Source organism: Vanellus vanellus (genome assembly GCF_965231255.1).
Source record: "Vanellus vanellus genome assembly, chromosome: 1".
In the NCBI taxonomy this organism is placed as follows: Eukaryota; Metazoa; Chordata; class Aves; order Charadriiformes; family Charadriidae; genus Vanellus; species Vanellus vanellus.
The window spans coordinates 220,786,174-220,812,637 of record NC_138905.1 but is presented as its reverse complement, the minus strand read 5'-3'; the positions used below and the strand labels follow the sequence as shown (position 1 = coordinate 220,812,637).

Genomic DNA, 26,464 nt, shown 5'->3' with positions numbered 1-26,464 from the left:
AGTAGAATAAAGTACAAGTGGGAGAGCTTGTGGAGCTCAATATACAATAAATACAACTGGAGATGTGCCTGACGTTACAGTTGTTGATGTTGAGGCAGTGACAGAAATGAAAAGTGAAAACACAAGCTGTCGCTAGGTTGTTTCCAAACGCAGTTTGTCGGCTGTTGTGTTAAGCATCCTTTTAGTCATCAGTGCTGCATCACCCGCAAATATGTACAGAACAAATGTTTTCTGTGGGCCAGGCTTTACCCTCAGTATATGAAAGAGGATTTCTGTATGCTTTGAAACAGCAACGTATGCATTTTTTAGTCCTAGATTTTCTGCGTGTGGTCTCAGCCCAAAACTTAGCTGGAAACAGTAAATCAAATGAAATTTGTACTGAATTTAATCCAAACGCTCACAATGATGCTATAAGGGTCGGCAGTTACTGGTGCTCCAATTCTTTCACTGTACATGAATTTACATTAGCATACATAGATTACATCAGCAGTTGCACTTAATTTGATTAAATATAGCAATTTTTCAATGACGGAATCAATATATGCCTAATGAAACTCTGATTAAAGGTATGTATTCTTCAGTGATTTTTGCAATGAAGTTGTAGAGAATTTAAAATCAATTCTTAATACAGTTATCCATTCTACACTGGGAATGTTTTTTGTATGCAGAGGCACTTAGAGCAGTTGCTGCATTTAGGGAATAGTCTTGATGGGTTGGAAAAATAATTACATTCTCAGATTCGGAAGGCTCAGTCTTAACAACTAAGGCTTTCAGATACTTGCATTTAAAAAAACCTCCAACTTTCCAGCAATCCAGCTGCATCATTTGAGATTCCTTGAATGGCTGCTTCTATGAATGAAGTCTTGTGGGATCGCTTCCTTGCTCTGCTGATAAGTGTACAGTTCAGGAACAACGCTGGATGGTTCTTCTTGGGCCTGTAAAAGGATTTCTGTTTTTGAGATGGTAATAAAAGTTCACATAAAGCCTTTTGGTGAGAGAAATTGTAATCAAAATAAATGTGAAGTTGTATTCATCAACAGCGGGAGATTCCTTTTAAACCAGTTATAAAGGGAACTGGAAATTCTCAGTAGTTAGTTTCTGAAGCAAGACTTCTAAATCTTTTTACAGATTCTGTCCAAATGCCTTTTGTCACTTTAGGGAACTTGGAATATTCTAATTTATGACTTTTTTGGCAAGCTGAAAAAAACAAAAAAAAAGTGGAAGGGTGGACAGTGAAAATAAGTTTCCCAGAACTGAATGCTTTGTTGGTTTAAAGAACTTGTATGCTGTGATGTACTGCACTTGGCTGCCAAGCTTCTATACACAGAGTGCTTTTGTTTGGAGAAGAACCTGTACAAATGCTTGTGAAACACCATGGATCAGTGTTTATAATTTATCCCTAATTGCACGATAAGTGGCTTGAATGTATGTGATGCATTACAGGATCTGTATGTAAATTGCCCTATGTCTTATTTTATCAAGGTTTTTTTTTTTTTTTTTACTGTCTTTTTGCTGTATTGTACCTGTTGCCATCGAAGTTTTTTTGAGCTGTTTTTTGGTTATTGTCAGCCTCCAGTGGGTTCTTTACTGGCTTTTCTAGGCTGTGCTGTGGTATAAATGGGAGAAGTAGCTGATGTTATCAGCCCTAGTACTGCAATTCTGCAGTTCTTTCCGGATCTGTTGTGAATATGCACTAAGCTATTTCACTTGCGTTTTCAGTACTGCATTATTTAATATACTCTTAAAGGCTTACCGTAATAGTCAGAATTGAGAGTATAGAAAGGCTCTCATTTCCCATTAATGGTATTCCTAGTAATAGCATTTAAATTACAGTTTTGTAGTAGTATTATTATTGTTAGCTATTCTCCTTGATTAATAAGCTAGCTGAAAGCAGTGGCTAAGAATACTCGTTACTTGGAAGTAGAACTTGGTGTATGTATGTTTTTCCTGCTACCTAGTAAAAAACTGCTTTACCTACCATGCTAAATAGGTTAAATGTTTTGGTTTTGGTTTTTTTTTTAAGATCATAATTACATCTCTGCTCTACTTTTTAATATTATTTAACACTTTTAACTCAACAGCAGTCTTTCACCATCTGTGTTGCATGCTGGGAACGCACAGCTGACCTTCCTTGTCGCGTTTTATTGTGCTTTGTTTTTGCTCGATATTTAGCTATCCTTGTTTCAGAGTAAAACGTGACTCTAGGCAATCAACTTGCAAGTAACCTCAAAGAGCTTGAGCTGTGAAAGGTGCTACTCATTTCAGGGCATGCTAATTAGTTGCTAACTGTAGTACCTCAACTGAAGGCATTGATAACGTAGAAAAAGGGCAGGAAAGTCCATTCTGTGAGTGACGCGAGACCTTTAAGTATGAACTGAGGTGCAAGTAGAAGTTTCTGTTCAGATTTAAAAAAAAAAAAAAAGGCACTAATTGTTACAGTTTTTGTTCCTGTCTGTTTTTTTCTGGAGGTCAAATTAACATAGACGAGATGTGTGGGCTCAGTAAAAACAGCTATCTTGCCTGTGATCTGGAGAGAGCGGACAGGTCGCTCGGTGTTGATTGCTCTGTTGCTGTGGGAAACTTGATACATTTAAAACATTTTAAAATATGGAGAAACTAAAATAGTTTATATCCATGCATTCCTATTGGCAGCTCTGAGTGAAGTGCAAGTGTGTCCTTTGGTATTGTGTATATCAATGACAATAATCGGGAGAGGAACCTTAAACTGAGCTGAAATGAATGCCAAAGCAAAAGGTGGCCTGTAGAGCAGCTGCTGGAGGGAGAGGAGGTGGAGGGGAAAGAGGGAAGATGGATGTGAGCAGGTAATATGATTGCCTTTACCACCTTCTCCTCACCCCACGAATGTCTGGCCAGACTTGAAAAAACACTTCTTTCAAGACACCGGAATACGTGAATACCTGTTTTATAGAAAAGCGATGAAACTGTGCAACATTCCAATAGCAATTTTTATCTATATATAATGTGTGTGTGTATATACATTATTTATTATAGATGTGCTTTATATATAAATATAATGTATAATTTATTTTGTAGATCTGAATAATATTTATGGGCTGCAGTACCCAAATAGTTGCTTGATTATTTTTTTCCTTACTATATTTTTTTTTTTTCTTACTGTACTGTTTTCCATTGTTTAAAAACAGACTATAGAAGCTGACTATTTCTTTTACCATCTCCTGACAAGGATGTTGGGCTGCTTTACTTAAGATATAGTGGCCTTTTTAACAAGTTGTCAGTGGATTAAAAATCTAAAGGTTAAAATTGGAGATTTCCCCCCATGTCTTAGCCACAGCACAAGTTAGTAATTTTTTTTTTCTTTGCTGTTATTTACCATGTAGTCCAACACTTTGCAAACGTTAACAGGTTGATCCTTGTACTGTGAAGATTGGAAAGGTGATGGTATTCCTAATAAGGAATTAGAGAAATTGAGTGAATTTTAACCATCGTAATACGGGTTGTTTTGATAGAATGGGAACTAGATCCCTGGTCTCTTGGATATTTTTTTTTTAAATGGAAGCCTTTGACAGTTAGTGCACTTTTTCTTCAGCAATAGAATTCCATTTGCCTTCTAAAATGCGTTGAGGTTTATAGAGGAGGAGCCCTGTACAGGTATTTGTTTTTAAAGTACCTGTGCTGGCGTATTCGGAAGAGGTAAGGTGTGCTTTAGTAGATCAGAGACAACTTCCTTGAAAATCAAATTCCTCCACTTGTACTAAAAGTAGAATCTTTCAAGAAAGAAAAGTAAGGTGCTAGGTAAAGCACTTCTCTTTTGAAAAATATATTGCTGTGTTGCAGTATTAATCGTAAAGGCAGAAGGATGGCATACCCTACGCAGGAAAAGCAGCGCCTTGTGCGGTGTAGGAAGGTGCTTGAGAGTTCTGTCAGTGCAACCATTTCAGCACTGATCGCAAGTCACCCGCCTTGATTCAGAAATCCCACGTGGCAAAACAACTGCAGCTTAGCAAACACAACCTTACGCCAGGTTTGGAATAAAACAAAAATTCAGGGTGAAATGAAGTCTTCCCTCTGACTCAGCAGCAGCCATCCCCCCAGGGTGTCAGTAAAATAAACTCGAGGTACCTGCCTTGAATCCAACAAGCAACTTTCTATTAGTTCATTCCTTGTAGTCTGGACGGAATGGTTGTGGGTTTTTTTTTTCAGCCCAAAGGATACAGAAGGTTACTGTGGCCTTACGGAGAGCAGGAAGAGATTGTAGACTTTAAGGGTGGGTCCCTGACTTGGGGACAAACAAGAAGCAGCCGTAGGTTGGCTGGTCAGTAGCCTGTTTTGTTCACCGATAAATTACTTGTTTCTTTCTTTGAGGATGATATTAGATTTACTGCCGCAGTAAATCTCTCTCTAGAGTATTTCTGTAATATTTTAGTCATTTGTCTTGGTTTTGCTTTACGGCTGAAATTGATGACTTCTGTAATCAAGCAGTAATTTCAAAAATACCTGTGAAATTAGGTTTTTGGAGGGGGAAGATATATTTTTAAGACTTTATCTTCTAGGGAATTAAGAGCTGTGACTTCTGTAGTCCAGATCATGTGAGGAGGGGTTCAGTAGGTAATTAGCACACGTATAGAAAGTAGGGTTTCTTTCTCAAGCTTATCTTTTGAAGAAACTTGGCTATCATTCCGCGGTTTCTCTACAGAGAAACTTCCGCTTGTAGTAAATGAGTAGACTATGTAGAAATTTCTGTACTGGGATGTGAGATGAATGGTTGCTATATCTGGATGTACTTGACAGCAGTTAATTTGGAAGACAGCAAATTTCTTTGAAATCTGGCTATGTATTTATTGTATTTTCAAACTTTCCGTAGGAAACATTAGGAAAAATGCGGAGTAAACTCTTTTTCCGTAAATGAGCTCACTGCTTGTCTGCAGGTTTTAGCTGTCTATTTTAAAAGACAGACAAAAAAATCTTAAAAAAACCCACATGTAAATTTCTGAATAAACACAGAATCACAGACTGGTCAGGGTTGGAAGATCAACCAGTCCAACCCCCTGCCAGAGCAGGGGCACCTACAGCAGTTGCACAGGAACGCGTCCAGGTGGGTTTTGAATCTCTCCAGAGAAGGAGACTCCACAGCCTCTCTGGGCAGCCTGTACCAGCGCTCTGCTGCCCTCACAGGAAAGAAGTTTTTCCTCGTGTTGAGATGGAATTTCCCATGTTCCAGTTTGTGCCCGTTGCCCCTTGTCCTGTCACTGAGCACCGCTGAAAAGAGTTTGGCCCCATCCTCTTGCCATCCGCCCTTTAGATATTGCTCAGCACTGATGAGATCCCCTCTCAGCATTCTCTTCTCCAGGCTGAACAGCCCCAAGGCTCTCAGCCTTTCCTCAGCAGAGAGGTGCTCCAGTCTCTTGATCATCTTTGTAGCCCCCCACTGGGCTCTCTCCAGTGGTTCCATGTCCTTCTTGAACTGGGGAGCCCAGAACTGGACACAGTACTCCAGATGTGGCCTCACCAGGGCAGAGTAGAGGGGAAGGATGACCTCCCTTGACCTGCTACCTGCTGACCACGCTCTATTTAATGCTCCCCAGGATACCATTGGCCCTCTTAGATTGGATATTAGAAATTTTTTTTCACTGAAAGGGTTATTAAACATTGGAATAGGCTGCCCAGGGAGGTGGTGGATTCGCCATCTCTGGAGGTGTTTAAAAAAAGGGTAGATGTGGTACTTGAGGACATGGTTTAGAAGTGATTTTGTCAGGGTAGGGTAATGGTTGGACTTGATGATCTTAAAGGTCCCTTCCAACCTCAGCTATTCTATGATTCTCTTGGGGGCCAAAATTTTCTCCCTATAATCCTTCTTTTGAGATTTTCAGTATCTTTACTGTACAGTTCTAGACCTCTTTAGAAAGCCCCATCCAGCCTGGCTCATGCTGGCTGTGTGAAGTGATCCTGGAGGTTTGAGATGGTCCACCTGCATTGCTCAAAGGTATGCGTCAGTAGGATTGAGATAGCTTCATTCTATTTTATCAGTAGTATTGCACAGCACTTTAATAATCTTTCAGTGTTTTTTTTTAACCAAATATGAAATCCACATATTTGTCCGCCAGTGCTGGGGAGTGTTCTCCTACGCCGGAGCTGTGGCCTCACTGTTGGAGCCTGGAGAGAGACTTTCTGCATTGCCTTTATCCAGCTTCAGCTGTTTTCCATAGTGTCTATGTGAATATGGCAACTCTGGTTTAGAGTTGATTTCTTACCTGTACAGAGATAACAGCTACTGAAATCTTATAATCCAAGGTCTGAATTGAATTTTCCACCTTTCCTGTTGTAGGAATTTCTATAGGAAAAGTCAGTCGCCCATGTGTGACTTTATTTTTGGACATTACTCCCTTAAGCCTTGTTGGCACAGCTACTTGCGGGGAGGGGGAAAAGCTGGATCCAAGAAGTCTCCAGATACAAATGCAAAAATGCTGGAGCCATTCAGGCCTATTCCTGCACTGAGTAATATTCCCTCATGTATACTTAGGGGCTGTGAGGCTCCTCTGTTTCTCCCGCTTTGGAATCTTGCTCTGGTTGATCCCATCTGTCATAGAAAACTGTGTCAGGCAGGTTTACTTGTAAACATACTGTGCTGCTTTCTGTAGACTTCTCCCTGCTTTGTGAATAAAAATATAAAAAAAACTGAGCAGGTTTCTGGGAGGGGAAAAAACCCAAGTGGAAAAAAGTATGCTCTTTTATTAACCCTAGAAACCAGGGAGGATGTAGAGCTTTCAGAAGTAGCTGGTGCTTTCTGGGAGATGATGATGTTTTTGGTTGACATCCATGTCACCACTGGCACTTTGAAGCACAGGACAACCTGTGGGAGTTCTCGTTCTCCACCTCCCAGCTCCGGCGGTCCTGCCTGCGAGCATCTGGTACTCCTCAAGCACTTTACTACACACATGCTTGACGCAAGCCTGAAGAACTGCATGAGAACGCATTTTGTTTGAACTCGCCTAGTTTACCGAGCGACTCAAATTCTTTTTTGTGACTGTTTTGTCCTCTTGGTTAGTTACTCCTTTGCTGATTTTGTTTTTTTTTGTTGTTGTCTTTAGTTGATGAAAGCACAGAACACTACAAGGGCGTTGTGCTTGGAAAACTCAACTGAACGTAATCAATAATTCTTTTGACAATAGTGTTTTGAAGTCTTAGTTACTGGTATCTACTGTTGTTTTTAAATTAAAATTTCATTAGGTACTAAGACAAATGCTTCATGAAAATGTGTTGTGTCTACCTCATCAATGCATAATAGATTGGCGGTCTTCACATACAGATCTGTGACTCCATTCGCTGTGGTACACTGACATAAGAATCCAGTGGAAAAAGTGGCGGGAAACATTCAAGAGTGGTTCTTACAAAAATATTACCTGTTTTATTTTTGCAAAAAGCAGAATTCAGTTGGTCCAAATGTTTATTAAATAGTGTTTTCTTATATGAGGAAGAACATCGTCATGTACATTTATCTTCTGATATTCCAGCATTTATAAAAATGATCATTAGTGGGTCAAAAGTTCTTTTCTTTTAAGATATGAAGTTTATGGGTGTGTTGATTAAAAATAATGTCACGCATTCTCCAGGATATTAATATGTTTGTTTGTGTTAGAAGCGTAAGCAAACTGCTGCTTTCCAAATACAGAATGTTGATCGTATTTGGTTTTTTTTTTTTTTAAAGTCCATTTATAAATTTAATCTCTGCACCTTATAGTGGGCCTGTATTACTGCTAATTCAAATTCGTTGGCCATCATTCCATCAGTCAAAAGAATTTCCCCCTCCCCGGTTAGAGGCTACTGAGAAATTCAGTCTTCTCTTTTTCCATTTCGTGTATATTTTTTTTTCCTTGAAGCCTCCTACACGAATTGTGTCTTTTGTTCAGTTATTGACAAATTTATTTGTCCCATTCTGTCTAAATTTTTGCTTGTTGTTAGTTTTGCCCCTTTTTCTTGTTTTGGATTAATTAATTTCTTTTAAAGAGATAGCGGAATTGTTGCATATCTTTCTTTGAGACTTCTTCTGTTTACACAACTTAATCAGGTTAAAATCAGTGATCTATAAGGCAGCCCCACCTTCCAGTCCAAGACTTTAATAATGTTTGTCTAAATAAAAGTCTAAATAGTTGCCTTGCTTTGTGCTTTCATTTTCCGTTTAAAAAACAACCTTATAATGTAAGAACCTTCTCATGTTTTACTTTCTAGAGGTGTCCTGCAATTAGTAATAGCTCCCAAAACGCTTTTCTGGAAGAAACTTTTCTACCAGGAAAAAAGTCCCCATCAAGTATCTCCTTTGCAAAATCTGTTTTCTTTATTCTATGCCATCATTTAGTTTATGATATTTCTCTTGGATAGTCCGTGGTGATCTCTAAAAGAACTCTGGATCCATTCTGTTAAGGTACAAAACTAAGAGGAAAACCTCTGTTTCAACCTGGATTGTGAGAAATATGTATTTATTCATGAGTAATCACTCTAAGTGTCTTTAGTCCTTGCCATTTTCCTGAAAAATCTCATATTTGGTGTGGAATGTGTGTACACGCAAGATTTCAGATACACCTGGAGCCTGCACTGTTCTGTTGGTTTGTCTTCCATCTCAGCTCAACAGACATTCCATTTTTTCGGGAGAGGATCTGTAGCGCTTCCTGGTCACTGCCTGATGTGGACATCATGCATATTGATGACCTGCTTTGGTCCGTTAAGCCATGATGCTGCATAATACATCAACAGAACTCACTGGTTCCAGAAAGAAAACACCTGCTTGATACTACCTTTGAATTATATTCTCCTATAGTCGAACACCATTCAAAACACCAGGATATCAATAAGAGGTTGAAGAAAATGAAGTGTAAGACTTAGTAGCTATTCATGCCATTCTTTCCAACAAAGCATGGAGAATCAGTGGCCGTGAATGCTACAAAGACGTGATCTGCTCCATTTCATAAATGGTTAAGACGACTATTGTGAATTTTAGAATAACTTGTAGAGACAAGTTTGACAAATCAGGTGTTATAATGGGATTATTGATACTATTCTGCACTTGTCACAGTTCAACCTCTTAGTGCACGTTTCCCTTTTTACCGTGAAACAAGAAGCTCTTTAGAATTCTCTATATTAAATGTCCGTTTAACATTTAATATAATATACTTTGCATGGAACAAAGGCTATGGGTCTACATGTGACATTCCAAACAATATTATTGGTGACCTTCTCTTCTTATGTAGATTTTGCATTCAATTGTTTGTGTACTTTTGCTTCTCCAAGCAACACATGTCAGCACTTAAAGCGGGGAAGAAAGTCAGGTATCTGATTTAGGTCTTGTCTCACTGACTGGTTCTGTTAGAGAAAAATTAAAATGCCTTATACTGAAATATTTGTCCATTTAAAAAGAATTTTAAAAGGCAGCCTTTTAAAAATGCTAAGCTATCTACTACACTTTTAATGGAATTCTTTAGGTTAAAATAATATTTCTCTAAGAACAGAGGTGGACTGTCAGCTTCTATTTTCAGTGAAAACATCTAGTTCCTTATAAAGGGGTTGCTAAGCTTAGAATTACGCTATTTCTACAAAGAAAGCCCTTCATAAAGAAACTACATTTTTTTGCTGAACTGATGCAAGCAAATTTCTCTTAGCCTGCTTTTAGCTGTTATTTTTCTTTCCAATTACTGCGCTCGTAAGCATCCACTGCCTGGAATTTTGATACATGTAAGTGCTCTACTTTCAGATGAAAAACTTTATTCTTAAAAGTTCTTCGTTTTTACTTGGTCTTTTTTAGTTTTCAGGAACCTGGCAGTGTAGCTTTCAGTCTGCGGAGTTACCGGTGAGCTGTTTCTGTGGGCATCACTGGTTTCTCTACTGGAGGTTGTGTGTGTTTGGGTTTTCTAACTGCATCGGCATTTCAGCTTTTTCTCCAACACGTTCAATCCAAACAGTCATCCTTCCCAATATCTGCTTTTCTCTTTCCTGTGATTTAAGAGGGCAGGCTAGTCACAACTCTGTGCTTTAAAAATAAACTAAGTGGAAACTTTGGGCCTCCAAAGTAGTAGCAATACCAGCACTGAGTCAGAAGTCCATACCAGCAATACGTTCCCTGGTCTTTTCCATCTCAATTTGTGTTCCTTTTTCAGGGGCGTCTTCTCACGTATCTTGTCCCGGGTATACAAGAGGAAGGCTCTTCTGTATTTCCTAGTTTTCCATACCAGTATGCCTCATACACGTCGCATACTCATCTCGGAGTTATTTAAGTCTGCCTTTATGTCTCCTCCCTCATACAAATACTTCGTACCCTTTCCTTCCAGTCCCTAAAGGGGGCCTACAGGAGAGCTGAGGAGGGACTTTTTACAAGGGCATGTAGTGATGGGATGAGAGGGAATGGCTTCAAACTGGAAGAGGAGAGATTTAGATTAGATATTAGGAAGAAATTTTTCACTGTGAGAGTCGTGAGCCCCTGGCCCAATATTTTGGAACATGTGAAAACTTACCACTAAGGTGAGGCATACAGTTTACAAAACATACATACATGGTTTGGGGTTTGGGGTTGATTTTTTAGGTTTTTGGTTTGGTGTTTTGTGATTTTTTTTTTTTTTTTTTTTTCAAAAAAGAAAAAAAAGATTTTTCCAACCGTGTTTTAATGTCCCTTGGTTTCATCCTAGTTCTCATGCCCTTCCTTCCCTTGATCAAAAATTAGTTCTTATAGGCAAGGGGATGGGTGGCAGGATTATCTCTGCAATGTTTCTGGGGTGCAAAAGGAGGGGGAATGGCTGAAGTGGGGAAAGACACAGGAAGGTAAACCAGAAGATGTGTTGGAACAAGGTGTCTGGGTCAGGTATGCAGTGAGAACACTGTTGAGGAAAAGTTGGGATGGAGAGCAAGGGGTGGTGGTGGGTTAGGCTGTTCATAGCTCAGGAATGAAAGTATCACCACTGCTGTAAGTCATCCCTTTTTCAGTCACAGTCGTGACTGCCTCTTCTGTTCCTGGGACCTTCGCTGAGTAATGGAGCTCTGTTTCTACTCTTAGGTTTAGAATCAGGATAATTTTGGATGGAAGAGATTTCTGGAGGTTATCTGGTCCAACCTCCTGGTCAAAGCTGGGCTAACTTTCAAGTTCCATGAGGTTGCTTAGGTCCTCATCCCTTTTCGTTTGGAAAACCTTGAAAGCGTGGAGGTTCCCAAACCTCTGTGGGTCTTTTCCAGCATTTGGCAGCCCTCGTGAAAAACGTGTTTTCATTCTCACAGTTGTTTGATAGCCCAGGCCCTACCCGAGCCACCTCTTTGGCCCTTCACCTCCCCCCTCCTTTTTCACAGTCCCCTGGTAATGGCTGTGCCTTCCTTTCCGCTCTTTTTTCTCTTCCTGCCCTTGTTCTCGCCTTTTGTGCTGGTATCGTTTCCTCAGGGGTGGGAAACGCATCCTGGTTTGCAAACCGCTTCTGGGGATTTCTGTGCAGAGATCTAAGAGTTGTCAATAAGTTTATAAACCCTCTGAATGTGGGTCAGGTTTTTTATCCCCAAAGCTTCTAGGTAAAAAAGCAAATATTTGGTGAATGACCATCACCTATCATCCCTTCCTCGTATTTTCTAGCACATGATAGACAAGTCAAAAGCCATTTGTCTTTTAACTTTCTTTTGTCTTCTATTTGCGTTTCTGTACTTTCTCAGTTAGCCCTGCATGTGTTCTGGAGCCATCAAATTAAAAAAAAAAAAATCTTTTGTATTCCAACATAACACCGCTTCTTTACCAAATGAGCGCGTTCTCTGTTACAATCAAAAGGCCATAATTTAGGGGAAAACAGCAGTCGCCAAATTGCCTGAGAATGGTACTCTGAAAAATGTAATTAAAATGAAAATGTTTGTTAAAAAAAACCCAAAAAACAAACAACCAACCAACAAAACCATGCAGAAATAAAGGTATGTAGAGCTTCATTCTTTGTTTTATCCTGAAGTTCAGCTAGTTAATTCAGCTAATGAATTCTTCTGAAATTCAATGAGTTCAGCGGGTTTATAAATGTTAGAGAAAGGTAATTTATAGGAGTTGTTATTCCTTTCTTCTGTGGGACTTAAAGAAATGTTTGATTGCACGTTCTGCACAGTAACTAGTGTTTTTGGACTATGTCCGTGTGACTCCATGTATTTTAAGTAGCGATATTACTGAGAAGTCACACTTTTCATATTTCTCAGATCACGTTACCTTAATTTTCCTGAGGATAAAGTCTCCGTTGGTTAAAAAAAGAAAAAAGAAAAGCTCATTTAACTCACTGCAGTAGTTGAAGTACATAAATTTGTATGATTGAACATAGTCTTACAGGAGCAGCCTCTCATCCTTTCTGTTCTAGAGCAGTCCCTGACCCCAGTGATCCAGATTTTACGCTTGACACTTAGCAGTTTATTAGACGGCTGTAAGGTAAACTGGGCAGACCTTCTTGGCTACGAAAGCTGTTTGTCTTAGACCGAGGATTACTTTAAAGGGTACAGTAGACGTGTTCTTAACTATTTTTAAAAACTATACTCCTTTCTTCCCCTTCGCAGCCTCGGAAGTTATGCTTTCAGACCTGTACAAACCAGAACGTGTTGACAGCTAAAAAAAAAACCAAAAAAAAACCCAGAGAGAAAATGTTTAAGTCAAATCTACCATAAATGATTATTCAGTATAAGACTCTACGTACACAGTAGTTGACTTGTTCTGTTTCATACAGATAAAAGGCCTTTTATCAGCCAATCCTGCCTCCTCGCCCCAGAAATAGGAGGGAGAAAGGAAACGTAGGGTTACTCAGGCCAGTGCAGGAGAGGAGTCCAAATGGCAGCTGCAAAGTAATAAAAGATGTGCTGCTAATCTGACAAATATGTGCTAGCAGCAAAGAAGTCTGTCTATATGGTCTAGACAGGTGAGTGCGTGCTGCTGTTGATGTGGCTTACAGCTTCGGTAAACGTATAAGTAAATGGGTAGGACGTTTCTTGCACATGTTACAGAGGTGATGCTTATTCTTCGCATTCACTCTGGACCTCCAGCCGTGCAACCCTCTCATTGACTTGCATGCTTTATCCTAAAGACGTGGTATATTGATAAACCGTAGATGAGAAACTTTTACATCTTATTCTTTACCACTAATATATAAACTTTCCTTTAAAAATAAAGCGGTTTGCCCATATTTAAAGGAACTACTGTAAAACATGAAGAAAAAGTAGGTATCACATCAGCTTTTAGATCCGAGGGGATTATTTCTAATAGTTTATCAAAAAATGGCTGTTGCCTCGAGCATTAATTATTCTATATTTTCAGGTCTGTGTGGCCAGCGGTGAAACTCGCCTCAACTGGGCCATTCCCTTGCACATTATTTTAGAAGATATAAATAACAATATCTTGAAAGCTTGGTGCTCTAGTTTTTTGTCAGTGCAATGCCAAAGATCTTGAAGATGCCAGTTTAGAGCTGTTGTTTTTTTAAAATATAACTAAAATACTGTCTTGGGGTTTTTTTTTTTTTGATTAAAAAAACCAACACTGATGAGGGAGCATGCTGTCCAGCCAGGTTCTGGAAAAAATACGTGGCCTGGTGTACAGTCCATATAGATGATGTTAGCCACTTGTTTACTGGATTGGCACTATCACTGAAAGAAGAAGAATAATAAACCAAAACCCCCTAAAGCGTTGCCTAGAGCATTCTGTGACATTTCAGTATAAGCTAACGGTTGTTTGCCACTTAAGTGAATGGTTTTAACCGAACTACGGAATTTTGCGCAGACAAATTTGCCAAAACTGTTATTCACCTTAGCTGTAAAAAAAATTTGGATCAACATAAGCACATGCTTGAAGTACAGTATTGAACTGAAGCCACAATGGGGAAGAAATTTGTGTTATGCCATCCATTCTAATTACATAAAATTCATGTAAGCAAATGAATCGCCTAATTGCAAGTGTGAAATAGTGAAAACATACTGTGGTTCAGTGTTTTGCAATTTCAGTTGCAATGACGTGGTTATTTTCTGAATCTCTGAAACTGTTGTGACTTATCTTCCTTTATAGTGTTTTGCTTTGTATCCTATTAGTTGCACCAGTGTACCTGAGAAAGTGCGTAGTCATTTTTCAGTATTTTCCATGAAAAATTAAAATTAGTCTGTGCAATAATGTTTATATTGGGAGATTTCCGTATGCATTAAAATAAATTATCTCTGTACTTCTGTTATATTGAGCAAACATTTTAAAGTACAGTTTGACTGGGAAGTTAGTGACATCATCACCAGTAAACATGAATGTCACGCATGAAGTGGAAATAAAGTATAAGTATAGTGCAGGAACAAATCCTTAATGTTGATTTGCATTTTAATTTATATATGTAAAATGTTCCTTTCAGTCACCAAAATTGTTTTGAGGAGTGCATACACTTATTCCTCCTATCCCTTTTTTATTTTTTTTAACATTATTCTGTATTTTCTGTTTGACAGATTTTCTTACTGCTGTTCATTTCGCTAGCAGTGTCCTTGATACATCGTCTTTTGCAGTTTAAAGTGTAGTTTGTTGTATTTTCAACAAGAATAAAACCATATTTCATACTGGTTGCAGACAGAAACTAATTGAGTAGGAAAAAGCCTGCAGATTTGTGAAAAAGAAAACAACCCCCCCAAAAAACCCAACAAAACAAAAACTCAGCACTGGTTTTCTTAGCTCTGATTGTGTAAAAATGTGGCTCAAAGCTTTTTTTACCTTCACAAACCATAAAGAGGTAATTTAAAAAGATGTAACCAGCCCTATTTTTTTTTTTTTCTTAGAGGTGAAATTTGTGAGCTACTAGGTTTCCTGGATTTATTTCTGGTCAGGATGCCAAGTACATCTGTGTTTGCTTTTTGATTGTCTATCCAAATAGGCTAGCGAGAAATTTGCATTTTTCCTATCAAATTATTTTTCTTCTGTTCGTAGTAGTGTCTTGAAAGACATTTTCTGTCTGGTGTTGGTTTTCTGGTTTTGTTTTTCCTGATAATTTCTGCTCACTTGAGGTAGAGCAAAGCATCTGTGTGAATGCTCTCCAGTAAACGTGGCTGGGGATGGGATTTGTGAGCAGGATTACTTTTTCTGTGTTTTCATAAAAGCGTTTCTTTGTGGATATCTCCCTTTTTAAAAAGAGCTTTCAAATATACAACTGTGATCAGGTGTAATGATGTAACAATTTTTTACTTAACTTTTATAAGAATCTCTGATGAAAATTGAGGGGGAGAAACGCAAAATTTTGGGTTGATGTGGCTGTTTTTAGGCTTTTGGTTTTGAAAATATGCTGTAAATATGCACATGTTGCTGGTAGATGGATAGAAAAACATAAAGAAGAAAGCTGAACAAACTCGTCCAGGTTGTGGAGGCTATGACAGAACATGAATGAAACCAGAATGGTGTATACTCCTGTAAAACTAAGCTAAATCTTCCATAGCGAGGTTCATATTTCTAAAAGAAAAGAATAAACATCTTTTTTTTTTTTTTTTGGAAGATAATTATTCCCCTCTACTCTTGCATCTCAAGTCCGAGAAGTGAAGATACCCTACAACCAATCCTGCCATCTTCTGCTTCAGTAGTCTTTGCCACCAAGCTTTCCACCATGACCAACTTGTCAGTTGTTCCTCACAGTCGGGAACAAAAGGTTTCATCCCAATTGATGGTGAAGGGAAGGTTCTCAAAGGGAAGTAAGGATCAAAGATCAAAAGTTCTTTTAAACATGACTTTCCATTTTGTTGCATTGTGTTGTGTGCTTTTAAATAAGACATGGCATCAGCATGCAGATCTCCATAGCTATGTTAACACTCTTGAAAGGGGTTGTGTAGTGACAGAAAACAGCTGAAATCTATCAAAATGTTTATTTCTGATCATTCTTTTAGCCTATAGAGAGCATGTTAGATCTTCTATGTCCTCCATTTAGAAGCAAAATCCCCCTCATAACAACCTTGACAGCAATAAAAGAAGCTCAGGCAATTTGAATTTAGGTGCAGACAGCTTCTTGAAAGTCTCATGGAGAAGGCTTCTGGATGAGGACACCACCATCAGTTCTTAGAAATATCTTTATGAAATACCAAGATATTGCTAAAACTTCACTCTGACACTTTTTTTTTTTTTTTTTTTTTTCCCCCCACAAAGAGATGTGCCTCTTACCCTGGGGCTATTTCAGGGAATTCGACGTTGTGTGAGATCTACCCTGTTCCCTTTTTCAACTTATAGAACCGAAATGGTGTTTCTTGATAGTAACCAGAAGGGCTCATCCAAGACATTAGTCTGGTTTGACCAGCTTTCCTGGGGAAGAAGGATTTAGGAATCACTTTACAGCCTTACCTAGCAAAAGTTACACCAAACAGACAGAATCCTGCTTTTCAAAAACTGTTTTTTACTGCTGTTAATAGCTCACACCTATAGAGATAGATTTTTTTTTTTTTCCATAGAAAAAGAACAAAAAATATCCAGCATATTGATTATCTGGAGTAAAAAAAAATACATCTCCTTTTCATCTAAATAATAAAGAAATGAAGGTTCTTAACTTCAAAGCTGATTTAATTTCCTTTGTAGCAATACAAAGTACCACATACCAAATGAAGGTAAGAATTGTGGTTTCGGGGGATTTTTTTTTTTTGCTTGTTTTCTTAACAGTAGGGCTTTTGTAACGAGGCAAGTCTTTGGGCTACCTCCTCTCCCATCACGTTCTTTCACTTGAAGCTGACCATCGTCAAGAGTTGTTTGTTAGATGGCCACTTTTATAGAAGTTATTTCTGGGAATATAAAAGTACATTTCTGATGTTTTATATGTAACTGTTAGGACTGGGATTGGACCAGATGATCTCTAAAGGTCCCTTCCAAGCTCAAGCATTCTGTCACTCTCTGATTTCATCTCTAAACAATTAAAATATTAGGAATTTAATAGTCAAAGAAATTAGTTGTGTGATATTCTTTCAATAACTCTTTCAAGTATCTCAAGATATTTTAAGGTTTAAATAAAGGTTCTGCCTTGTATGGTTTGTGCAAATGTGTCTAACTGGCTATTTTGGACGTAGCCTCAAGAAATGAGGAAATACATTTTTCATGTTTTGAAGCTTGCTTTCTAGAATTAGGAAGCTGACAAGCTGAGATTGCACGGAAGATCTACAGAAGTTTGGTGATACACTGGCCTGGGTTGTCCAGAGAGGTGGGAGATGCCCCACCCCTGGAAATGTTCCAGGCCAGGTTGGACAGGGCTCTGAGCAACCTGGTCTGGTTGAAGATGTCCCTGCTCATGGCAGGGGGTTGGACTAGATGACCTTTAAAGGTCCCTTCCAACCTGAACCATTCCCTGAGTCTATGCTTTTAAGTTGGCATCAACTGTATGCTTTGCTGTTCTGTTAAAGAGTAGATTTAAATACATCTATTGAAGATCGTGAAGATTTGGGGAGTTCAGCTGCCCTTTTATCTTTCCTGGAAATTCTTGAAAATAATATGATAGATATATTAAATGGAATTGAATAGATCCTACCCATTTAACTTACCAGTGGAATGTGTTTTTCTGTGGCTTGCTGAGTTTTAAAAGTTTGGTCCCCTTTATTTATTTATTTATTTATTAAATAAATGAATTCTTCTGGTACTGTGACATCTCTAGATAAGAAATTTTGCTCTGCGCCAGCAGCGCAAGACTTCCTATAACAAAGGTATTTTTGCAGGTATAAAAATGGGGGGGTGTGATGAGGAGAGGGGAGGGCAGAGGTCTTTAAATTATTTTTTTAAGGTAAAACTTCCTGCTGCTAGCAAATTTGAGGTCTTCATTAATACGGCAAAATTCATTTCTGCCGTTAACACCTTTCCTTTTGACAGGGTCTTTATTCATTGCATCACCTTGCATTCATGCAGTGCACTCTTCAGTGCAGTCTTCAATCGCAGAGGAGCGTTGTGCAATTCTGTTCTTGCAGGAGGCTCCGGAGAAAAATAAAAAGCTTTGATTGCAAGAAGAAATCATGGCACTTCACTAGCTGTTCTGATATGTTGAGACTGCTTTGTAAAACCTAGGGTAAAGATGGGCGTTTTGGTTCCTTCTCTTCTAGCCTTTTGTTTCTCTTGAGCTGTTTTTTTTTTTTTCTATGACTGATGGCAGTGGAAAAACTGACAAAGCAAAACTCTTTTTGATTGCCCATTTGAACATCTGTGAAGGAAGGGACAATAATGGTATCAGCCATCACGACAGATAAAGCATAAATTTTATAAGCGTATTTTTTCTAAATTTCAGTAGAAACACGAATTATATATTCTTGTTCTTCTCTCTAATACTCCAAATGATGAAAACCGTTTGGATCAGTTGCTGTTATCTGTCTGTGCTTGATCTCTGTTCTGTTCAGGCTGTCTCCATGAATGCCTCTGCTCCAGGACAGGATGGAGAATACGTCTGTTCTACAGCTGTACTGACGTATTGGGCTCTTTGCATTTTCAGAGATCCTCCCCATGCAATCTGCGTTGCCCACTCAGTCTTCATAGCTCTCGATTTTGGCGTTAGCATTGATGACCACTGGAACTGAGCTATGTGAAAACAAGCACGCAGTTCTGTGGGGTGAAGCGAGTCATTGGGTCTGCTGGGGCTGTTTGAGGACCGCATCAGGATGCGCAACATGGCAAGACCTTCCAAACTCACTATTTCGACGGGAAGTAGCTGGTGTCCTCTGCGTATGAGCCAGATTGTATGTTCTCAGTATGAGCCACAACCTACGTGTTGTGGCTGTTGGACAGACTGTGTGTTGAGGAGGCCACACTAAATAGGGAGAGGGAACCCTGCAGGTCTTTGTGCTGCAGTCCAGATGTTTCAGCATACAGGAAAGCTGATGAAATCAAAATACCAAGAGCAAAATGCGTTGATCATCTAATCAGTAGAAGCATTGCCTAAGTACAAGGCAGTATTTGTGCCTCCTGGCAAGTTGTTGTTCTCCGTGCTTTACTATAGATGTTACGGCTCACAGCCCTCCACTACTACTATTACTGCATGACATTGAAAATTTGCCACCTGCCACTTTTGGCAGCCGTATGCTGCCCGTCTCGGCTCTACATGACCTGCTCATCATGCCTATTTCTCCTGGTACTGTTTCACCAGCCTTCCAAAGCAACTTAATCTGAAATCCCTGATATCTGTCATGTTCTGGAGCAGTACGGCTGTCACTTGAGTTTCTTTCAAAAGATGGAAGATGTTAGGACAAGTCTTGAAGAAAACCCTTATGAGATAACATGAAAAACCTGTAGCCAGGCTGTCAGCAAACCTGGGAGGGAGGCGGTGGACTTTAGGCTTGTTTACTTTGGATTTCTGCCTGCGTTCCCACTCTTACCATGATTTTATTTTGGTATATTTAAGGATGTATGTTGTAGTCCACGTGACAGTTTTTGGTTGGTCTTGATATCCAGCCAGCTTAAGATATTTTAGTTTGTCGTTTTTCCCCTTGAAATGTTAAGTGGATTTCTTTCTTACGATATTACTTCTGCATTAGAAGAGGTTTGGTGTTTGGCAGGTACTCATGAGCTTACAGCACCTTCTGTTGTTGACGCAGCCTGGCTAATGTGTCCTTTGAACCTTTCTTCTGCTAGTTTCATTTGGTGCCCTCAATGTATAGAGAAAGAGAAAGCAGTTAATTTTTATCTGTTGCTATCAGTTCATTTCTGTCTTTTCTATCTGTTGGTTGTGATTTCATAAGCCGAGGTCATACTCTCCCATCCTTTCAGTTGGGTGGTTTCCTAGGAGAACGAAGGAGTCCAGGCTCTCCACGTCATTCCTGATGTAGCCGCTGATCATGCTTTTTTACCATCCTTGCTCTTCTCCGCCTCTTCTCTATTTCTTGGAGGTGGGGCAGAGAGAAAGACCACAACAGCACATGAACTTCTGAGATGGTGCTCCATCCGCTTCTGCAGAGAAAGCAATAATCTGTTATGTGCTTCCTTCCCCTCTTAACTCCTGTCACTGATGGATTTTTTTTTGATTGGGGTTGGGGGCTTTTTTGACTGCTAGTAGACATTGATGTTTTTCACGTACCTGTCTGTTATGACCCCAAGATCTTGTCCCTGCATGGAAATGGTCCACTTAGCATACTGTTTTATTTTCTTTATTTGCATCTCTTTACAGTTATTTATATTGAATTTTATTTCCATTTTGTTACCTTTTGACTCAGTCTCATTAAAATTACTTTCCAGTTCTTGATCTCAACCCTTAACTTTACCACTGTGAATAACTGTTGCCAGCAGATGTCAGTTCCTTGCTCCTCACCTTCTGCAGGCCGTTCATAGCCATAACAGCTGAGTCTCAGTGCAAAGTGCCGTCCACCGCTGGACCTTACGCCACCCTTCTGCTTTGGATTTGTACCTTGTTATGTGTTTTACAGTGACCTGCACGCTTCTGCTCTGACTGCTTTGTTTCTTCAAAAGGCTCTGGTGAGAAATCTGAGAGAGACGGGTTGTTGCTGTGCATTAGTCAGTTGGCCTCTGAAATCGAAAAAAATCTAAAAAAGCTTTGTCTTACTCCTTGCTTTGCAGGTTTGTATGACTTACCTAAGGTTTTTTTTTTGCCCTGTGTGTCTGAGGCATTAAGAAGAAGTTAGGCGAAGAACAACCTTCTGAAATATTTTTTCACTTCCTAATATTTGTGCTCTTTTTGGTAAGCCACAGAGATGAAGTGAGGCTTAACTTCCAAATTAAGATACTAAATGTAGCTAAATTTGAGTCACAGGCTGGAGATAAAAATAAAATACATACTCTCCAGTTTATAAAACTTTTCACTAAGTGGTGATGGTGTTTTCTTCACTGAAATCATTTAGACTAAGCTAGCTGTAAAATTCCACCAACTCCAAGCCTCACAGGGCTGTATGTAACAGGAATAAACAGAGATTTACTCTTTCAACCAGTTTCTAATGTCGTGAGTGACAGAGTTTCTCCCTGATTATTCTTACAGTTTATCCGGGTTCAGGACCATGAAATACTTGATGATTCATGGCAGGATTAGGACCTGCTGAGGAAGCATTGCTGGAATTTAGACTTGGTGTGAGCACGAGTGTAGCCTGGCTGGTTGATGGTATCAGCATGTGTGTTCAGCACTGGGGGACGTTCATTCCCTTGTTTAGATATACTCTATGTTTTTCTGATATTTTGTGATTTTTCTGATGTTATCTGCAGTTTTAAGTGTAAGTGTACAGCGTGTTTAAAAAGAAAAGTATCTTCTGGTAAAGACAGGAGAACATCTGAGGTTGTTCTGCTGTGACTGCATGTCCAACCCTGCTCACGTAGTATTCTCTGCTTTTCCTTTATTTGGAGTTAGGACTGAAAATACAGTGCTAGCTGTGCTGAAGGTATCACCTGTATCGGTTCTCTTTATTTTGCTCAGGCTTCTGGTGGTGAAATTCACTTTACCTTACCAGTTTCAGGAAAAATAATCAGTAGTCCTCAGGAACTTGTGTGGCTGCGGCACTGAGAAATGTCTGGAGTGAGTTTTTCTGTAGGTGGTTATCTGGGCTGCATTATAAATCCCGCTGTACTCAGGTTATCAGAAAGGCCAGTAATCGGTTTGCTGAGGCTAAGATATGATTTCAGGTGTTTAAAACCATGACCAGAGGCTACTGATAGGATCAGAGATATTTTTCTACCATTTAAAAAAGACAAAGTAAACCCAATCTTGAAATAAAACGAACTACTGCATTTGTCAGCTAGATGCTTTTCTCCCTTTATTATCTAAGACATGTTTATACACTCCGCTGGTGTGTGTCTCTGTACTGGATGTGTTTAATCAGCCCTCTTTGAGTGCAGGAGATGTCACTTAAATCAAAGATCTTTTTTTTCCTCCTTCCTGCTATCGGGCTGCAACACAGGACTTGATAGCTTTGGCATTATTCAGGTGCGCTGGGAGAACTACCCCTCTGCCAAAAAAAACGGGTTCATCGCTTTGCCAAGGTGAACTAAAATAAATACCATTTGTACAGCATTAATGTACATAATACTCCATTGATTTGGGGCTTTTTCTATCTCAACTTTTTCTGTGTTTTACCTCTCTGAGGTTGTTGTTTTTTTTTTAAGCAAACTGCACCGCCAGCTGTCTCTGCACTCAAAATTATACTGTCACCGGTTCTGTAAACACAATAGAAAACCAGTTTTTTTATTAAATTCCTTTCACTGCATAAATGGTCAATGGAGCTGGTAACCAAGTTACTAAAGAATCAAAAGCAGAGTAGCTTTTAATTAAATATCATTTGGCAAGGTGCCCAGAAATTTCACTCTTGTGGGAGTGGAGAATGAAAACCAAAATGAAGAACTGCCGCTGCTGCCTTTCAGAGTGTCTGGAAGATGTATTTGCTTGGCGGTACAGAAACGCTACCAAATACCAATACTAATAAAAATACAAATGCATAGAGCAGCTACCCTGTCAACGTGACCTTGTGTATGTGTTTTTCATCATCTCGGTACCAGTTGTGATCAAATTTCGCAGAAGGCCATATTAGCAAAGAATGGGATACAAAAACTAAATGAAGAAAAACCACTCATGGTTTTAGGAGGTTGTCTAAAGGTGAGAAACAATTTAATCCCATTAATTACCCCTCATTTACATCAATATCACATGATACCAGAACATTTTGTAATCGTCCCTGCTTGGACGTGGACTCGTTAAATCGTTCATATGCTGCTGCGCAGGTCGGTTTATGTATGTATGTATTCAGGTGGTGGTGGTGGTTGTTGTTATAGTCTTTGTTTTTATGATGCTTGATTTATCTGAAAGCTTTTCCATAGCTGATTCGTTTCTGGTCATCGCTGGGTTTTCTTGCCCACGCATTGAATGTCTCAGCGAGTGAGCAAATGGTTCCAGTGAATCCTCTTTTGCTGTATTCAAGCGTAAGGCATTGTGATTTCAGGCCCGTCTTAGGCAGATCTTCCCTGCCGTTAACCAGCACTCTATTTGCTTTTAATTCCCAAATCTGCCCCTTTGTCTTTCTCAAACAAATTAGATTCTAATTTGGAAAACTGAGATATCATCTTCCTTGGTGATCATTTTTTCATATTTCACATATGTTTTGATTTGGTTTTTGCCTCTTTGTTATTGCCAGAATGTCTTTCTCAGTCATCGAAGTACTAACATCCCGTAAATAGCAACTGAAATGACTTTCCCTCGATACTCCCGGAAATATTTGATATGGGTTCCTGTGCTTTTCTTCTGCGCACGAGTGTGTTTCTGTCTGTTACTATATTACTGTTAAGCTCCTTGTTTGTGAAGCTCTAAAGCATCATGCCCTTGTGTATCAGCTTGCCTCTGGTTTTAGTTCACTCCTCTCAATTTCTTGACTATTTTGCCTTCAGCGATACTGTTCTCTGTCCTTAAAACACCACCTAATTTCTGCATCTGTCATGTCACAACATACTCTGATTACACTGGTTATTGGTGAGTTTGTTTGTGTTGTGAGTGCTTCCAGGTAGGAAATCTGTTTCCTTCTGTGTTTGTATAGCACTATGTAAATTTGCAACAATATATAAATGTTTTCTAATGACCCACCCCTGTAGAAGTTAATTAAGTCACATCAGAGCTGAGTTTGACATCTTGTGTTCAGAAACACACTGGTTATATAAAGGAATCAAAATGAAGAACGCCATAAAGAAAGGTTTGAGTGGAGAGATGAGACCAGACTGCAAATTTGAAGCTTGCCCTAGGCTCAATAAAAGTTGTTCTTTTAAAATCTATTATCTAGCAATGCTGATTTCAATATGAATGAAGTTCACTTTGGTTCTGATTCTCTTTCAGATCTTTTAAAACCAGATTTTGTTGGCTTTTCTTAGCAGAAATTTGTTCTTGATGCATTTGCTTAAAACAAGACTTTAGAAAGCCCATCTGCGTTCTCCAGTCTCTCTATACAGTACTCTTCTTTTTCGCTTCAACCATTCATGTGAAGAGCATTTTCCTTTGCAGAAACTTTGGATTTTAGGCACACATTGGCCAGTGTGTAAAATACAGTACCGAATGAAGTTAGTTTTATTTCTCTAAGTGATCTATTTAATTTCCCTGCTTTATCTCAGTTTTAAAGCTTTATTCACATCTTTGTGTCTGGGATTAATTTGACTTGGCACACTGCAATGTCTCTGTCTCCCAGGAGCAGCTGATTATTTACAATGAATTTCTTTTTCGTGTTCTCCCTATGGCTTGTAGCGCAGATTTTTCTCTACACAACTCTGAATAATACTCAAAGAGCAAAAATATTTTCATAATGAATAGCTGAGTTACCTGTAACGAGTGGAAACTCAAACATGACTCATCTTGTAATGAGTCCAAAACTGTTATTTACCAGGACATCTTTGGTTTGCAGCAGAAACCTTTGAATAATGAATGGTGGCACTATCTGTGTAGCTGTACAGAAAATATTGGGCTAAAGGCCTACAGTGAAACAAGGAGTTGACAAACATATGTTAATTATATGCTAAATTAATCATGTGGGTTTTGTATGGCAAAAAAGGGGGAAAATGTGTTTTCTTTCCTCTCAGGTATGTGTTTAATGATGATGTGAATAAGAAAAAGTGTCTCTTTGGATTTCATTTTCAAAAGAGAATTTATTATAATTTGTTATTAGCACTACCTTTTCTATTTATTTTTTTTAACGTGCACTCTTACCTATGAATTTGGGGGGAAAAGTGAAGTTGTTGAGAGTGCCTGCAGGAGCCGGTGTGTCACTGGGCTAGGTGGACATTAGCTGGAGCAGGGGCATGTCCTGCCCTGTGCCCTGCGCCAGCCCCTGGCTGTAGCTCAGCCAGCGTCTCTTCAGTCCGACGCATTTGTGGAGTAATTGCAAAGGAGGAGAGAGGGGAGCATCTATGTGTGGGTCCCATTATGGATGGATGCCCGGTGATGTGCCGATGTGGTGGTGGAAGAAACACGATTATGAAAGGGAGAGCATACGCAGCACCGCAGCAATGCGTGAGACATGATCTCTGATCATGGGTAAGGGAATTTTGGGTGGAGAAAAGGTGATGGGGAGAAGACTGTGGATTGGACTCTGTTACAGCAGGCTGGGTTGATTCCCTCTTTAGTAAACAGTATCTGTGAACCTGTTTTGATATTCTAAATGCTTTTTGTCCCTCTGACAACATATTTTCTGTATACCTAGAAAAAATACCAATAACATAAATTAATATATAAAATCTACTAAATAAAAGATAGAGAAGAACTTTCATTAAAATCCAGTTATGTACGGTCATATAATTACAGTTGGTAGTGGTATTCTCATACACAAAAAACTTTCTAATATGCAGAAATAATCCTCAAAGCAATATGAATGCTGCCGTGACCTGCAGGCATGCTTTAATTAAAATAGGAAACCTGTATTTTTTTTAGCCATGCTTGTGCTTACCTTTTTAACTCTCTGTGAAATTCCTGATTATTTATATAGTTCAGTCTCCGAATAATCCCTGTCCTCTGAAGATTCAGTGAATTGCACATGACAGTGAACAAGAATTGATAACTCCGGAGGGAGTTTGCAGTAAATTAGGGTATGTTTCTAAGGCCGTGGAAGGCTTCCTCTCTCACAGAATTACCTTCAGAGCTAAAGTTAGTGCTGGCATTAGCGAAGCTGAGAGCAACCAAAAAAGTGTCAAGAACGAAGATCTACGATAAGCACAGATGGAAAGAGGCAGATACAGAAAAGAAAACAAAGGAGATGGGGGAGTGGAATTTTGTCTCTGGTGAAAGAAGAAATGAATGGTGAAGAGCTGTGGAACAGCATAAAAAATGAGATTATAGGAATGGCTGATCAAGTTTTGTGTTACCAGGTCAGGACAAAGAAATAGAGGTGGTAAAAGAAGAGCTGAGCTGGAAAGTGTTCGAAGTTGCAGGAGGGGGAAGAAAAGAAGAGATTCAAGAGATTGACCAGCTAGTTGGTGTTAGAAATAGAAATCGAGAAATGTGTGGGTAGCGGAAGAATGTTCAGAAAAGTGTGTGGAGAGAAACCTGAAATGAGTTGCATTGCAAGATAAGAGAACTCTGAAGTGGAACGTTCGAATCGAAGATGTCAGTGCTGAAAGACAAGTAATAATTGAGAACAAGGAAGCACACAAAAAGAAACAGTTAACGCAGTTGGAAGATCTACAGAGCACCCAGAAGCCAAGAGGTAGGCTGATCTTGGAGGAGCTTCCTACAAGCAAGAGGGAGAGAGAAGAGTGGAGTTAATGGAAACTCAAAATGCTTGTTTGCTTGGGAAAAAGGAAGAGTATAAATTCTAAGGAATGCCAAAATAACAGCATTTATAAATAATTAGCGAATAATTATAGGCAGGCAGGAGACACAGTAAAGGCAGTGTACCATGTGATGGACTGATGAGCAAGAGTCTTCACTCAACGCTTTTATTTGTAAGTTCTGTTGAAAGAGGAAAAGTAGCAGTAATATCAGCGATGTCCTCCTGGAAACTCTGCTGAGGCACGTAGAAAACAAGGATGTGATTGGTGACAGCCAGCATGGCTTCACCAAGGGCAAGTCATGCCTGACAGATTTGGTGGCCT

General features: G+C 39.2%; 1 protein-coding gene across 1 annotated transcript in view; it reads left to right on the top strand.

Moving 5' to 3' along the window:
- The window catches only part of FCHSD2 (FCH and double SH3 domains 2), a gene marked incomplete at both ends in the record, with an annotated part of 178,717 nt that overhangs the window by 33,548 nt on the left and 118,705 nt on the right, over positions 1 to 26,464 (top strand). The gene's annotated exons all lie outside the window — the stretch shown is intronic.